General features: G+C 41.2%; 2 pseudogenes; one reads left to right on the top strand and one right to left on the bottom strand.

The window, feature by feature from the left end:
• Positions 1-1,658: 1,658 nt before the first annotated feature.
• On the top strand, positions 1,659-4,209 carry LOC138192871 (kelch-like protein 10; annotated as a pseudogene).
• Positions 4,210-5,309: 1,100 nt separating this feature from the next.
• LOC138192870 (protein-glutamine gamma-glutamyltransferase 2-like) lies at positions 5,310-16,261 on the bottom strand (annotated as a pseudogene).
• Between the last annotated feature and the right edge of the window lie 832 nt (positions 16,262-17,093).

The following is a 17,093-nucleotide window of genomic DNA, read 5'->3' as shown; positions in this document are numbered from 1 at the left end:
GCTCCTCCATGACAAGCTGCAACCTCCTGGTGACACAAACAAAACAAAGAGGTTAACTTCAAACACACGCCTACAGAATGATACTCAGCATTCATCCTGTGTTATATTTGATTTTTAATCATTTATGTAGATCTGTGTAAGATCTTTGTCCTTCAGAACAAGCATGTGGTGAAAGAATATTTTCATATAACTTGGGACAGTTTTTGACAAAATAAAAACATTCTTCCCATCTGTTGTTCATAAATACACTTGGTCTCTGATATTTACTCATCTTATACATCGTTATCATTCATTTTCTTTCAAATTTCAGCAGATAAGAAAGAGATACACTGATTTTACTCTTTCTGCATGCATTGTCGTAAGAAACAAGCCAAGCATGGACAGATTAGAACAGGCCCCTGGGGTAAGGAAAATAAAAAGCTCTCTATTCTACAGTAGGACATAACTCTTCTGCCCCTCATGAGTTTACTCGAGGCTTTCTCTAATATCGTTTGCTGTCTCCAAGATATCCCTACTTTTGACTGATCCCATCAACCTCCTGGTGAGATATATAGATGACATTGGTGGCAGGCCTAATATATCAGTCTAAAATAAAATGATACACTGGACATTTTCAATACGACAAGATTTCCATCAGATGAAGTTTATATTTCCTCTTGTGGTTGTAAAAAAAAAGTTTTTACACGCTGCCTGACACGATGGTTAAAACTTTTTATTTTCTCATAAGAGATAAATAATATTGTCAGGAGAGTGAAAATCGACCAGTCAGATTTGTTTCTTGTCAACTCAAGCTGAAGTAATGACTGAATACTGTTTGGGGAATAGTACCTACAATATGTTACAGGGCCTGGCTCGATCTGTAAGAATATACGATCAAGGGGACTATAACTAATATAAAGAAATGCACAAAAAAAATTGCAAAATCACCAAATATCAGATCATCTTCAAAAGTCTGAGTGCTACTTTCTAATAGCAATGTCTAAGAACTGAGAATTTAACCAATGAGGTTAAATACTCATTAAGTGGGATGAACAGATCAAAAAAGAAGTTGTATTACCTGTGAGGTGACTGTGGAGCAGCCTTTGAAGTAGCTTTTCCAAACAAAAATAACTCCTCAAATACAGTCAATGAGGCTCTGCTCCCCCTCCTCTCACCAGCAAAACAAACTCCGTGCTCGCCTAGCAATCCTGACCACCCTCTCCACCACCTGCTGCAGGGACAGCGGAGCACATTCTCCAATAGATTCCTCCAGCTCCGCTGTCACAAGGACAGATACAGGAGATCATTCCTGCCCACTGCAATAAGACTGTACAATAACTCACCTCTGGCAAAATCCATCACACATAAATAACACAGTTGTCTGTTTCTTGTTTGTTTAAATAAAAAAATAAAAAAAATATATATATAATGTACTGTATATACTGTGCATTTTTATAATTCATATTTTTTACTGTTATTTTATTGCTTTCCTGTATCTATAAATGCTGCTGTAGTGAAAAAAAATTTCCCCTTCGGGATTAATAAAGTAACTACTTACCTACCTGCTCCCCCTCCTCTCACCAGCAAAACAAACTCCATGCTAGCCAAGTGGAAAAAACAGAACAACTAGAAGTGGCGGGACTTGTGGGAAATGCGGTCTTAGTCTTATCACTGGAATGATGAATCCTGTATGTGTAAAAAGTTTACGTTTTACACAACTTGAAGTTTTTACACACTTAAAGTTGGAAGAGACAGCACTTTGTTTTTGTGAATAGAGTAGTCAGATAGAGCCTTTATTTACTATATTAGTCACAGATTTCTTGCTTTTCTGAACTTTTGGTAACTTTGAGCCACATGGTTTTCTAAGTTCAAAAAATATTATTATCAAAGGAAGTGATCACATATTATTCTTTTTGTAGCTATTAAAAAAAGTATTATTTTTTTCTCAAATGGCAAAGTTTTGAAGTCCCACATTTTTACTGCAAAAAAGACCCACAAATTACATTGCAATTTATGAGAAAATACGCTGTAAAATCAAGCATTTTAGAATTCTGCTGAATCCTGGAGGGACTGTCTACTACTAATGCCAATATGATATTTGTAATGAGCTGAAACCTGCTGGTAACACCAGTCGAGTCTGAGTATTGCTCAAGCTACATTTTAGAAAATGTAATTCCAATGTATGTCCTCGTGTCTCTGTGCAGGTCAGGCTGGCTTTGATGGTCCCAGAATACGTAATAGACAACGTGACCCACAACGAAGTGGTGAAGGCATGTGCAGAGTGTCAAATGATTCTCGTCATGACCTCGGAGGCCATGAATGACCTGAGAAAAAAATTGGTTTTCTGAGTCCATAATCTGCAACTTTTTGACCCGCCCACGCCTGCCCACTGCCATCCTGTCTGCTGTTGGAGGCTGGAGTGAGGGCAGCCCCACCAATACCATCGAGGCTTATGACGTCCGTGCTGACCGCTGGGTCAATGTCATCAACACTGATAAAACTCCTCGGGCCTATCAAGGTGTTGCTTTCCTCAACGGATCAGTTTATTGTGTCGGTGGCTTTGACGGTGTTGTGCAGTTCAGCACTGTGCACAGGTTTAACCTGGACGCACACACCTGGCAGGAGGTGGCATCAATGCATTCAAGACGCTGCTATGTCAGTGTAACTGTGATGGATGGGCACATTTATGCCATAGGAGGCTATGATGGACATAATCGACTTGCAACGGCCGAGCGCTATCAGCCTACGACCGACCAGTGGACTTTAATTGCGTCCATGCAAGACCAGAGGAGGGACGCCAGCTGCACAACCCTCCATGGCAAAGTGTGTGGGGCTTTCCCCAAAGAAAAATATTAACCGAATAAACCTAAACAGACTATCATCACCGTGAAACATTTCGGCTTCGAAAGAAAAAAATAGTTTTCTTAAGCCCAACCTAGAATTACCGCCTGCAACCAGTCAAGTTGCAGTGAACATCCATGTCCATCTAGACTGATTTAATATATTAAATGAAGAAGCGGAAACAGAAATGCAAAGCACCGTCATGCATTCAGTATTCAGCAACACATTGTGCAGCATTGCCTTGTTAATGTACTCGTTTTTTCACCAAAACGTGACTTCTAGTAAATACAAATATCTGTGATTATCAGATATTAAGCGTTAAATATGTGTCTTTGATGAAAGTAACACAAACTGACTTACATCCTCTCTCCTTCATTCCCTCCAGGTGTACATTTGTGGTGGCTTCAATGGAAGTGAATGTCTGTCAACGGCTGAATGTTACAACCCAGAGACCAACCAGTGGACACTGATCGCCGACATGGACAGCAGGCGCAGTGGAATTGGAGTCATCGTCTACGCAGACCGAGTCTTTGCAGTAAGCACATGAAGCTCTGCTGAAACTGAACTAACACAGAAACACTGTGAGACACAGAGGCATGAAAAGGAAGTCTGAACAGAGATTTCAAAGCTTTTCCATTGAAGTCAGTAACATACTAGTTAGTAAATAACATTCATATTTTACTTGACGGATCAAAAATTGATGAACGACGACTTTAATAATCGAGTAATCTTTTAAGCAAACATTCCTAAAATTACTAATTTCCAGCTGCTCAGATGGGAAGTTTGGCTTCTTTTCTTTATTGTTTTTTTTATGACAGTAAACTGAACATCTTTGAAGTGTTGATCAGATCAATCAAGAAATCTGTATTTGTCCACTTGTGTTTTGGGGAAATTGTAATGGGCATACTCATTTCTAATATTTGCAGGAAATGTCATAAGTCAACAGTTTTCTTTTACTTTTTAACTTAAGACACTAAAAAACAACAACAGAAAAATCTAAAAGAGCAGCGTCATCTCCATGATGAACTTTTTCTTATGTAGGTCGGTGGCTTCGATGGAACCGCCCGTCTGCACACTGCTGAGGCCTACAACCCTCAAACCAACACCTGGAACGCTGTGCCCTCCATGCTGCACCACCGCAGCAACTTCGGCATTGCACTAATCGATGACTGCCTGTTTGTTGCCGGGGGCTTCAACGGCATCACCACCACCCTTGAAGTCGAGTGCTACGACGCCGAAACCTCCGAGTGGTCTGGTCCCCGTAACATGGAGATCTCTCGCAGTGCGCTGAGCTGCTGCACAGTTTACGGACTAAACAACATGGCTGACTACGCTGCCCCTCGTTACTCCCAGCAATTCTCCGGTGAGGAGGAAGATGAGGCGGAGTGATGAAGATATAGTTGACTATTACCCGTTTCTGTAAATAAATGCCTTTTTTTAATCATTGTAAAATTGTGCTATTGTTACTTGAAGAACCTGAAGAATCAGAATGTCACAACAAGAGATGACGTACAGACCAGCAGAAAAAGTGACACTTTATAATACCTGACAAAATCACAAATCTCCATGACGGTGTGTTTTAAGTGTGTTTTATGCAACACAAACATAAAGACATGAAGTCGTCTAATCCACTAAACTCAATAATAAGGTCAGCACTAAACAAAGAATTATGTAAGCAATAGATTATGAAACTGGGCATCGTGTGGCCTCGGGATCAAAGATGTTGACCACAAAAATCGAGTCTCAACAGGAACGTTCATGTCACGTCACCACATCCCATCTCTCCCCCCTCTTTTCCTGTCTGTTGTCTGCACACTATCTACCAAATACAAGTGAACCTAAAAATACTAAGAAATGATAAACAAAGTGATAAACAAGGAACTTTGAATTAACTACAATGATGAAGCGAAAGAGGAAACCCACTGACTTCAACTGCAGATACTGTCAGCCAGTAAAGCAACGCCCTGATGAACTCCTGACGTCAGACAACTCTTCAGAGAAAAGAGACTTGGAGGACTGAAGTAAAGCTTCACTGTCTCTCTCTCTCTCTCTCTCTCTCTCTCTTTGCCTGACTATTGTGATGCTGTCGTCATTTTCAATTTGAGCTCAAGGTTAGTGCCTATGCACTGGAACATTTCAACTGAATGAAGATCCAGTAACTGACCAAGTAATGGGTCTAAAAGATAAACTGGAGGGTTATTGAAAGGTAAAAGCAAAGATTTCCATTGAAATCTTGTGTGCAGGTTATTGCAATCGGTCAGTACATGCAAGAAAATCATCAAACATCTTGCAACTGAAGGAATTGTGGATTAAATGTGGTCATTAATATCATCAAACTGATGTCAGAGACGGGTGAAGAAATTATACAAAATGCCTACAAAGATTTGTTTCTACTGAAGTAAGGCATTGTTTAAAAGAGGATCCAATATGTGCTTCTCCAAATATGTCAAGAATTTCCATGGTATCTTTCCTCAAGTTTGCCCATCTAGCACAGGTGCACATATACGAGTATAATAAGAGGATACAAATAATAAGTGGATTAAAAAAACATAAAGCCTCAGGCCTCTATGTTAGCAGCAGCTCTGAATGCCACTGTAATTCAATTAAACTGAAATCTGTTGGTGCAATGAGACTCTGTCCTGGCTCATTCTCCTCTCACAACAACACTAATGAAGCCTCTGATGTTCTTCAGTTTGTCGCTATCAAAGTTCACCAGGAGCACGTTGGAGCCAGAACTGCTGGGAATGAACTCAATACGGGCCTTGGCTTCTTGTGCGGCGCCCACGGCTCCAATCCTGCAGGAATCATACAAAGAGCAACATCAGCCAAACTGTTTTATCTCTGTTCGTAAGTACACAGCACAGGCAGAAAGCTGATATTTGTTTTTAAGATATTCTCACTGTAACTGGGTAACAGAACAGCAGCTTATATTGAGAGCTGAAACTAACATTTCATTTGTAACAGAACTAGGCATCCCAGTGTGACAGCTGCAGGGAAACGTTTAGAGGAGTTTTGGGTGAGGTTTGTTTGGCCTTGACTCAAAAGCTACATCAAATTTGATTACAGTACAGACATCTTCTTGTCCATTAAACAGCAGATAAACTGGAATGGGTGACAAGAGTAAAATGGCTCAGTAGAAAACAGTAGGAAAGTATAGAAATCTACGTAACAGTTACTGCTGCATAACACATACTTTGCTGTTATGGGTTTGCCGTCAGTGAGGTTGTTCCCCTCTATGGTGAAGCTGCAGTCCTGCAGCAGTTCTGGTAAAGGGTTCAACAGGGTCAGCTGTACCGTCACAGACTGGTTCACTGTGGCCTCTCCCTCCAGCTGCAGAGGAAGGTTTAGGAAAACAGGTTTCATAAAGTAAGAGTTAATATAGAAATGCAAATGTTTAAAAGTATCATGATAAACCTCTACAATGTAATTACAACTCACCAAATAAAAACAGAAAACAGGAAACTTTTCAAACACTTTACTTTTCTGTACATGTGGATACCTGAGTCAAGGTTCAAGGTTCAGTATAGATATTCAAGAAGGAGGCTCGAGAGGGTGAACACCCAAGATTAGTGTCAACAATTCAGTATCTGACCAAAGATGAAATATAGTCAAAATCTGCTCTTCTGTTCACGAGTTACGATGTTAAATAATGGACAGAAAAGATTTTCTCCAGAACATTATCATGTCACAGAGAAGTTGACCTAAGTTGACGTACGTTCGCATGGAATAAGACGTTGCAAAAACATAATGCCCCTGGACATGGCTGCCTTGTGAAAAACAGTTTATTAATGTACTTCATGCTTAAATTTATGTGCACTGATTTCTTGCTACTCAAGTTCAGTTTCGTCCAGGAATGTCAAAACATCATTTACTCACTCAGATATATTCTCCTGAAATGTGACATGTTTTCTGGTTTCTTTCACTGTCCCTCCATCCTTACCTTGATATTTAGTTCTGGCTCATCAAGCACGATGGTCTTCCTAGCATGGTGGAAAACGTCCAACCGCTTGTCGTAGGCCATGGTTAAGAGACGGATCATCCTGTCGGAGGTGATCGCTGCTCCATAACTATCATACTCCAGTTTGATGGACAGGCGCCTTTCTGGAAACACACATTTTATGCTTTAAGATATCATGAAGATAATGTCCAATTGAGAAATTGTTTTGACAGATAAAGACCTTGTTTCAAAGAGGTACCTCAAATTTTGGGGCATTTCCTAACAATTGGTTAATGTTTTTTGGTGAGTTCATTAAATTCACAGCTCACACTGACATCAGAGCTAACCTTCTCCAGGCGGCACCTCCACTTCAATTGAAGCAAATCCGCAGCGGGCTCCTCGTCTGCCGTTGTAGCCGACCGCTGTGGCGAAGAAGCGAAACTTGCAGTCCCTTGCATCCATGCAGTTGTTGGTGAGGATAGCGAACACCTCGAAGTTTGAGCCCACGATCATGTTGTCGGAGAGCTTGATCTTAAATGAGAATCATGAGGTGATTTAATGTTAAGGACATTCATGGTCTATTTAATAATAAAATTCATTCAAATGGATTTTACATTTCATTCATCTCGTCTAAATACAATCTGAAACAACATGATTCTGTTTGGATCAGTATATCACCTCTATATTAATATATGTAAGGTCCAAAGAATTTCAAAGCTAATTCACTTTGTATAGTTTTATCTCGGGCATAAACAAATCAATACAAACATGAATGTGGTTCATATTTGAATTCACGCCAGTTTGAAAACCACTTGTGAACTGCACGCCTGTCATATCCATCTTGGTTATGTTCAACTTGTGACCGTTTAACTTACTCTGACTTGGCCACAGTCTGCTGCATGACTTTGACACCATTACTGTTTTGTTTCATTTCCTTCTTCTTTCGTTCTGTAGTTTAGACACAGGTGATGTAATCTCTCTGAAGCTCAAATATCGATTTGAGTCCTTTTCTGTGATTTTTGCAGTGGTGTAATGTCACAAAGTAATAATACTTGGTTACAGTACCTAAGTATGTTTTTTTGGAGTATCTGAACTTAACTGGAATTTTTATATTTCTGTCAACTTTCACTTTTACTAAACAAAATATATATTTTTACTCCAATACATTTGAGCTACTTCATTACTACAAAATACAATTGGAGGGAATTTGATAGCTCGATAATACAGACTGCCACAAACAGCTCTGGTGAATCAGTGGTTGGAGCTTGAGAGCTCCATCATCAAGTGCTCTCAAAGACCTGCTTAAGTTTCTACATTGTATTTCCACTCAAGCCAAGGCATGTCTGATGCAAGCAAGTCACAACAACATCATAATATCTGAACAAGATTAATCTTGATTTTCACTTGTAGCCACAGTGGCCCCGGATACAGTGTCGCTTTAACACTTTTTATTTTTTTTAATTTTTTAATTACAGCATTTACTTTTACTTCTAAAACTTAAGTACATTTAATAACACAAATTTCCTTTTAATACTTACGGTAAGTAAACATCAGATACTTTAAGACTTTAACTCAAGTCATTTTCTAATAGGTGACATTAGCTTTTACCAAAGTTATTTTCTGGTAAGATATCTGTACTTTTACTCAAGCATGGCTTTCAGGTACTTTAAACACCACTGGATTTTTGTTTATAGATATACTAGATACATATATATTTACAGTATTTGCTCTCCCCCTGGTACAACTGAATATGTATGAACAGTAAAAACCTCGAGATAGAGTCCTGGCTCTTCTCCCCTCTTCCGTAGCTTGTTGTGGTGCTGGGCCTTCTCATATACACGCCTCTCGTCCTGGGAGCCTGGAAACCATCAGGATTAAAAACAAGAAATATTTTAAACAAGATTTGACAGAGCAAACAGGTTTTTTTTTCATCTGCACATAGTTTCAGGAAAACAGAGCCCTAAATCTTTTAACTGAGGAACTTGGTCATGTGTCTGTATTCACTCAATGTGAGATGTAACATGGGTGTTTACCACAGAAGTGGCATAGTTATATGCACATCCCCTGTACTGTAGGTGAAGGGCCAGAGAAATACCAATTCACTGACTCAAAATCACAAATTATTTTAAATAAACAGCGTTATAATCAAAATGAAGATCCAGCTCGTATATTTTTAGATATGTTTGAATAAGTCTGTGGTTTGGAGTCGAGTATGTCTGTGCACCTGTGACTCTGCAGTACCTTCTGCATACTTGTACTGGTGTGTGATGTCGTGTCTCAGATTTGAGCCCACAGCCTTGGTGCTGATAAAACGTCCAGCATGGCTGGTCGATCCACGGGAAATGACAAACTCTCCATTTGGCTGGCGTACCTTGTCCACGACATCTGCATTAACCTGAACCCAGACACAAAATATCATCAAATAATACTGAATATAAAGACAGCCACTAGGCACTGTACAGTTTGAAAACAGGCGCTTAATTCTGAACAAGCGGTTAACACAACAACAGCAGAAAAATACATTTTTATATACATACCTCTAACGAGGACTGTGTTCACAGTTGTGCTTTTTGACAAGACATTTCAAGCACAGATTTCAGTAAAGACTCACCTCAGCAAAAATAAATGGGGCATCATATTTCCTGGTCAGCTCTCCTTCCTTGATCGCCTTCACGGAAGCTGGTCCACAGCAGAAAACACCTGACAGCATCATACATCCACAAAATAGCCCATTTTAGAAGGTTGTTTTTGCTGAATGTATAATAATACAAAATGGAGAGTAGCCAAAAAAAATCCAGAAAGAGAAAAGTCACCACGTGACATGTTCCCAAAAGACTTTATAGGCACAAATCAAAACACAGCAAGAAAACAAAATAACAAAAACCACATTGCAATATCAATCAATGTTAAAAATAGTAACAACCTGGCTAATAGCAGTGTGATTATAAACCTAAAGCACTAACTATAAGCAACATTTAGCAACAAAAAAATGTAACAGCATTTTGTAAGTGGGCCCTCCAAAGGGGTCAGATTATTTGTGTTAGGTGCAATTTGTTCAAATAAAACTGAAAAGCTTTAAAGAAGAGAACAATCTCCATGTGAACATGTCGAGCACAATATGCTGTCACAAGTTTGATGTCAGCCTGATCCAGACCTCAAAGCTGTGACTGTCACAAGTCGAAACTAACCACCATGGTCAAATTTGGTGCCCTCACACGCAAACCCTTATAACAGCTCTTTAAGGCAGTTTTGATCCGTGCTTTTTTATTCTGATCAGGTCTTTCTTGTCACCTTCACTTGTCTCCTGTGGGGTTGGGTCACTGGTTTGCCACCCATCAAACCGCTGCCCCAAGTCTGGACGAGTCATCCAGCTATCCACCCAAACATGGTACTTCCTGGAAAAAAAATGTTAATATAGAAACTATAAAATGACCCTTTTGCTTCAAACTGTAAAATAATCAATGTTGTCTTCTCTGACATGGGATTAATGAAAGATGACGTGATAATAAAAAAAAAAAGATGTCATGAAAGAGACTATCAACTCACCATATTGAGTCATCATTAGTAATTGTTTCACCATTTTCATCATACAGTCTTTCTATCAGCAGGTCACCGTGGCCGTCGTGAGCAGATTCAAAGTTAGTCACCGCTCGACACGGGATGCCCAGAGCACGGGACACTGAAGGAGGACGCACAGTCACACTACATCACACCAGCTTTATAAAGCAAACGTTTGAGACCGTGTCGGTCATCAGAGATAAACAATGAAGGGCAAACAGGAACAAAGCCATGAGATTAGATTCTAAATTTAGGATTTTGATTAAAAAGCTGTGATTGTTGGCAGTCGAGGGCAGCTTGACGATGTAACTGGAATGAAGCAGTAAGTTATAATGGTGAAGGTCAATTATACAGTGTTGTATGGTGCTGTAGTTAAAGAAATTGTTTCTATAATGCCTCAAGATAGGTGATAGCCTGTTGGCTAATTTTATTTTTGTTAAATAGAATTTAACAAACAAATTCTCTTGTTCTTGTTTTTCTGTTAAAATTGTTAAGATCACATTAAAACACGTGAATGTTATATTTCTAAAACAAAACAACCAAATCTCAAAAGCTTAAAACACAGAGGAAAATTGAATAAGTGGTTGAATTGACACATAAATGAATGATTAAAAAAACAAATGAAATGACCATATAAACTGCCCACTGTGCTCCAACCTGTGCATCCAACAGCAGCATAGACCCAACACTGGCCATAGCGGACGGGACCACTTTGTGCCCACTGACGCAGAATGTCCCCGCTGCCGAGCCACATTGATGGATCAACCCCGCCAGTATAATCTTCCCACGATCCTACCACCACGCCCCTGTCATCCTCACTGTTGATCTGTGGCCGGAGGCAGAGAGCAGAGAGAAAGCACTGAGAAGAAGAGGAGCATAAGTGAACATTGCAGAGAAATGAGCAGGCATCAAAGTTTTAATTAAAATTAAATTGAACTAAATATTTTCATAATAATTTCACATTCTATCAATGAGGGACATTTACTATTTAATTTATTTTAAATTAATATGTACAAAATGTGCTTGTTTATTTGCTTTTCTTCACAAGATGTTCAAGGTAATACTCCCTTAAATGCTGAGATTTTTTATTTTATCTTTTTACCCTGATTGTTTTTTCAAAGGGGCAGGACATTAAAAAGGAGGACAGTGTTGGATTTAAAAAAAAAAAAATGTGAACAACGAAAGTTTTGTCAAATTAAAAGATACAGATCAGTGCTAAATGATTAAAGCACATAGGGTTGAAAAGGTAAATATAGACCATTATGACACGTTTGTAATGCTGCCATTAAAAGTGCACCCTCAACACTCTATACCATATAACCTAAATATAGTGCATGATCTTTTCATGGTTATCAAATTGTCTGGAAATATCCCTGATTTCTTGTACAATGACAGCAACTGAAGACACCCAGTAAAAATAGCCCTGGATTTCTCTTCACTATTTTGCCATGCAGCAGCAGAAATAACATGCCGACAGACCATCATTTATTTGTTAGTTATTACAATGCTCTCTGCCGCTTGTTTGGAGTGAGCATGCAGGCTGGCTTTCTTTTATGCTGCTTTGTATCACAAAGGTTTCTGGGGGAGAAGCGAGAGTTTGAAAAGAAGGACAAAGGTTGGCCCGCACAACGATAAAACACAGTGAATACTAAAGAGCAGACAGAGTTTTCTGATGCACCACGGTAATCTTAAACTAAAAGCATCCTGGGGCTCTCCCTCCTTCCTATAGTGAACAAAAGCAGACCTACCATGGCACTCAGCACTCTGGTCACATAGACAGGATTTCCCCGGGCAGAGCAGTCCTTATCGGCATCAGAAATATATTTTGGGTTGTTATCCAGAATCTTCAGACAGATATCCAAAATTCCTGCTTCAAACTGCACACAAATAGAAGAGAAAACTACCTAATTATACAAATGTTATTCATAAAATATTATGTTTGATAACTGTTAATAAAGAAAGTCTTTCTTTTTGAAGGATTTGTCGACATTTTTATGTTTTACTTAAACTTGTAATGTTTGACACTGACAGCGTATGACCTACTGCCTACCTGTCCAAAGTTCCAGGGAAACCCATAGATTCTCGTAGCTGTTCCTTGGTAGAGGAGCCCATGCTGTGCCAAAACATACTCCTGCCTCCTCGTCTCATCGTTCATGTAAACAGCATCTCCTGTTAGTCAGCAAAAACATTCAGACCATCCTACAGCAATAGCACATACAGTAAATGTCTCACGTTTGCATCATTTGGAAGAGAGGGCTGTGGTAGATAGGTGTTTAGAAGTTTGGTTTAGTGGTAAATTACATAAAGACAAGAAAGGAAATATAATTTTCAGGTTTGACTGACAGAGCAGTTTAACCTAAAACATGTATAACTCATTGAGGTCACTTTCAAGACAATAGTCTGTACTCACTGGGGCACCAAGCATTGAAAAGCAGGATGAACTGTCCTAAACTGGTTTTCTGGCCCTTCTGGTCCACACTCAGGGAATAGAGCCCGATGGGGGCGTCAGGAGAGGAATTGAGGGACACAGTTAGTGTGTTTTCAGATGGATCATTAGCAGCAGATGCACTCCACTCAGTCTCTGAAGTAGAGTCATGTAGACAGAATAAAACCTTGGTGTCTGATTCTTCTCTGGGTAATGGACCTGGAGACACAGAAATGGACATAAACTGTGATTCTAAATCCAGATGAGAGACTCAAATATTTCAGCCAGGTTTAACCTTGTATTAAAGAAAGAAATAGGCCTTTTTTTTTTTTTTTATCTACAAGTGATGCTCTAAAATAGTCTGAGCAAATATGTCACAGACTATTCCTGAGACCACAACCCAACCCGGCAGAGCCTGAGATTCACAACGTTTTAATGAATAAACGCAATATGGACAGAGAAGAATGTATTAATATGGGAGGAGGTCAGGGAGGCGGGGGAGATTGGCATCGGATCTGTGGCGGCTGGTTGCAGAGCGATGTGGAGTTCACGGAGCAGGTAGGATGAATGAAGGCTGGCACGGTTATAAAGCCCACTAATTGGGACGGACTGGAGCCTTTGAATGATTAGACGTGAAAGGAGCTAAAGACAGACTCCACGCCCGCCTGAATTACAGAGAAACTCCATATTCTTGAGAAAACAACAACTGCTAATGCATAAACACAGTGTCTCAATAATTATTTGTCTCACACATATACAAAATAAAAAACACTGATGTAAATAGCAGTAAAAAATATAAATATAAAATGCACAGTTTATACAGTACATTATATATCTATATATATTATATACAAACAAACCAAGAACACAGTCAACATATATATATATATATATATACACAGTACAGTATATATCTATATACAAACAAATAAACAAACCAAGAAACACAGTCAACAGTGTTATTGTACTGTGATGGATTTTGCCAGAGGTGAGTTATTGTAACAGTCTAATTGCGGTCGGCAGGAATGATCTCCTGTATCTGTCCTTGTGACGGTGGAGCTGGAGGAATCTTTTGGAGAAAGTGCTCCGCTGTCCCTGCAGCAGGTGGTGGAGAGGGTGGTCAGGATTATCCAATATGGACAATAGTTTGTTCAGCGTCCTCCTCTCCACCACCTTTTCCAGGCTGTCCAGTTTGTAGCCGATGATGGAGCCGGCCTTCTTAACCAGTTTGTTAAGTCTGTTGGTGTCGTCGGCTCCAATGCTGCTCCCCCAGCAGACCACAGCGAAGTACAATGCACTGGCCACAACAGACTGGTAGAACATCTCCAACATCTCGCTGCACACATTGAAGGATCGAAGTTTCCTCAAGAAAAAGAGTCGACAGCATTGATGTTGGTCTTCCAGTTCAGTCTGTTGTTGATGGACACACCCAGGTACTTTTACTCCTCAACCATGTCCACCTCCTCTCCCAGAACTCTCAGCGGTTGTGGAGCCGTCGCCTTCCTCCTGAAGTCAACCACCATCTCTCTGGTCTTGGCCATGTTCAGGAGCAGATGATTCCTTCCCGCCCACTCCAAAAAGTCCTCCACTACTGCCCTGTACTCCTCCTCCTGTCCATCCCTTATACACCCGACCACTGCAGAGTCATCAGAGAACTTCTGCAGATGGCAGGACTCTGAGTTGTACTGGAAGTCAGTTGTGTATAAGGTGAACAGGAAGGGAGACAGAACAGTTCCCTGAGGAGCTCCAGTACCACTGACCACCGTATCAGACAGCACACTGCCCAGACGGACAAACTGTGGTCTGCCTGTCAGGTAGTCATTGATCCAGGAGACGGTGGGTGCGTCCACCCCCACCACCCCCCCACCCCCCCACCACCCGCAGCTTCTCACTCAGTAGCAGTGGTTGGATGGTGTTGAATGCACTGGAGAAATCAAAGAAAGTGATTCTCACAGATTCACCGGTTCCATCCAGGTGAGACTGAGCTCATTGTAGCAGGTAGATGATGGCGTCGTCCACTCCCACATGAGGCTGGTACGCAAATTGCAGAGGGTCCAGAGAAGATTTCACCAGCGGCCTGAGGTGGGCCAAGACCAGCCTCTCCAGCACCTTCATCACATGAGATGTGAGGGCAACCGGTCGGTCGTCGTTGAGGCCAGATGGAGTCGTCTTCTTCGGTACAGGAACCAGGCAGGATGTCTTCCACAGCACCGGGCCCTCCTCCTGCTTCAGGCTCAGGTTGAAGAGGTGTTGTAGGACCTCAGCCAGCTGGATGGTGCAGGTCTTCAGGACCACGGGGCTGATGCCGTCAGGTCCTGCAGCCTTGCGCTGGTGGAGTCTCTCCAGCTGTCTCCTAACCTGGCCAGTCGTCACAGAGAGGGGGGGGGGTGTCGAGGTGTCGATGGAGGAAGAGCCCTTTGAGATTGAGGGCTCTATGCAGTTGACCAGGGGGCGCAGAAGGGGGAGGGGGGGGAGGCAGCAGAGGTGTTTGGGAGGTGTGAGGTGTGGACGCGACAGATGAGGGTGGTGAACTAAACCTGTTGAAGAAACAGTTTAGTTCATTTGACCTCTCCAGGGAGCCCCCTGGTTCTCTCTCTCTCCCCTTGAACCCAGTAATCTCCTTCAATCTCCAGTCCACACCTCCCTCACCTTGTTCTGCTGGAGTTTGGCCTCCAGCTTCCTCCTGTAGGAGTCCTTGCACTCCCTGAGCTTTTCCTTCAGGTGGCGCTGCACTCTCCTGAGCTGCTTTCTTCTTACTGGTGATCAACCTCTTATTGTTGGGGAAGCATTTTACAGTCCGGGATGGTAAGGTGGTGTGTTCACAGAGAAACTCCATATTCTTGAGGAAAAAAAACAACAACTGCGAATGCATAAACACAGTGTCTCAATAATTATTTGTCTCACACATATACAAAATAAAAAAACACTGATGTGTACCAGTTTCAACGATGAGAGTGAAGCTGGATTGGCCCGGTTTGAAGTTTGTGTTGCTGCCTGGTGTCAGGTGTATAATGATATTGAAGGGCTGTCCCCTTCTGATAACCAGACGCTTCCCTCCATACAGCTGTGTGTGATGGCTGCTGTGGTTGCTGCTAATGTCCAGATCACAGCGCTCAATGCCCAACACTGTGCATAGATACAAAGACAAAAAAACAACTTGTCACATCAGTAGAAAAAACATTTGCACCAATGTGGACTAACTTCATAACCCGATGACTCTATTAAAAGTTGAGTAACACTGAATCTGCAGCGGAGAATGTCCTGCTGATGATTTCTTGTGATTTATCATCTGTGAGGAAACTTTGAGCTGCAGATCAATGTCCCAGATCTGAGATATCTCATGTCATCCACCAGAATGGTGCTCATCACATTTCACTCATGGCTCTCAATCTGACACTCAAAGTAGACTTTGAAGAAACACCAAGAGAAACTGTATGTTCACTTATAAAGATTACACTTCATAAACAAGTTAACACCTGTACTACAATTTGAAACAAACAGTTTTCCTTACCTTCACTCATATCTGCAGTGAACTTCGTGTCCCTCGACTTCTGTGTGGAGAGCGACTTTAGCTGCAGCTTTATTGGTTAATGTCCCTGCAGTGTAACAGCCCTTGAGAGATATTTGTAGCATGTGAAACCTGATCAGGACACCCCCATGTGTCTGGTCCTCACATCACTAATTCTATTATAAGACAGGCAGGGGAGACACACTTACAACACTCGTTAGGGCCCGAGCACCGATGGTGTGAAAGCTCTCATGTTATTCAAGGAATTATTTTTATTTTTCTGGTTCCTTATTATTATTCTCCTCCAAGTGATTTGCCTTTTTGGAGGCTTTATCATATTCAAAACCTCATCAAAGTGCATACACACATGTCTCCCGGGGAAAATGTCGTCCTCTGGTGGAGTCGCGAGTGGGCGTGGCCAAATGGCTCGAGAGCGCCACCTAGAGATGCCCCGGCGGCCACATTTACCTAAATTCATGAAATCCGGTGGACATGTGTATCACACCTCGACGCACAAAAAAGTTATATTGCACCATTACGTCAACTCGACAGGAAGTCCACCATTTTAAATTTAGTCGCCATTTTGAGCGATTGTTCGACGTTGTTCTTTAACGAACTTGTCCTCGGGGTTTGGTCACACCGACTTGAATATATTTCTATGAACAGTTAACATGTTTGGGATTAAATCTTATCAAAAGAATTCGTTTTCGTCGATATGTGCGGCCATGTTGAGGGCCTCGCCATGAAACTCTAAGTTTCTTTAGATCGTGTACATGGACCTACCTTCTCCAAACATCACAGGTATGATAATGGTCGAGCCCCAAAGACTCTGTGTGGTAATATTC

Source organism: Embiotoca jacksoni, unplaced genomic scaffold (assembly GCF_022577435.1).
Source record: "Embiotoca jacksoni isolate LCO1_2020_lvr unplaced genomic scaffold, fEmbJac1.0.p SCAF_9, whole genome shotgun sequence".
NCBI classification, from domain to species: Eukaryota; Metazoa; Chordata; class Actinopteri; family Embiotocidae; genus Embiotoca; species Embiotoca jacksoni.
This window is presented reverse-complemented; position numbering and strand designations above follow the sequence as displayed.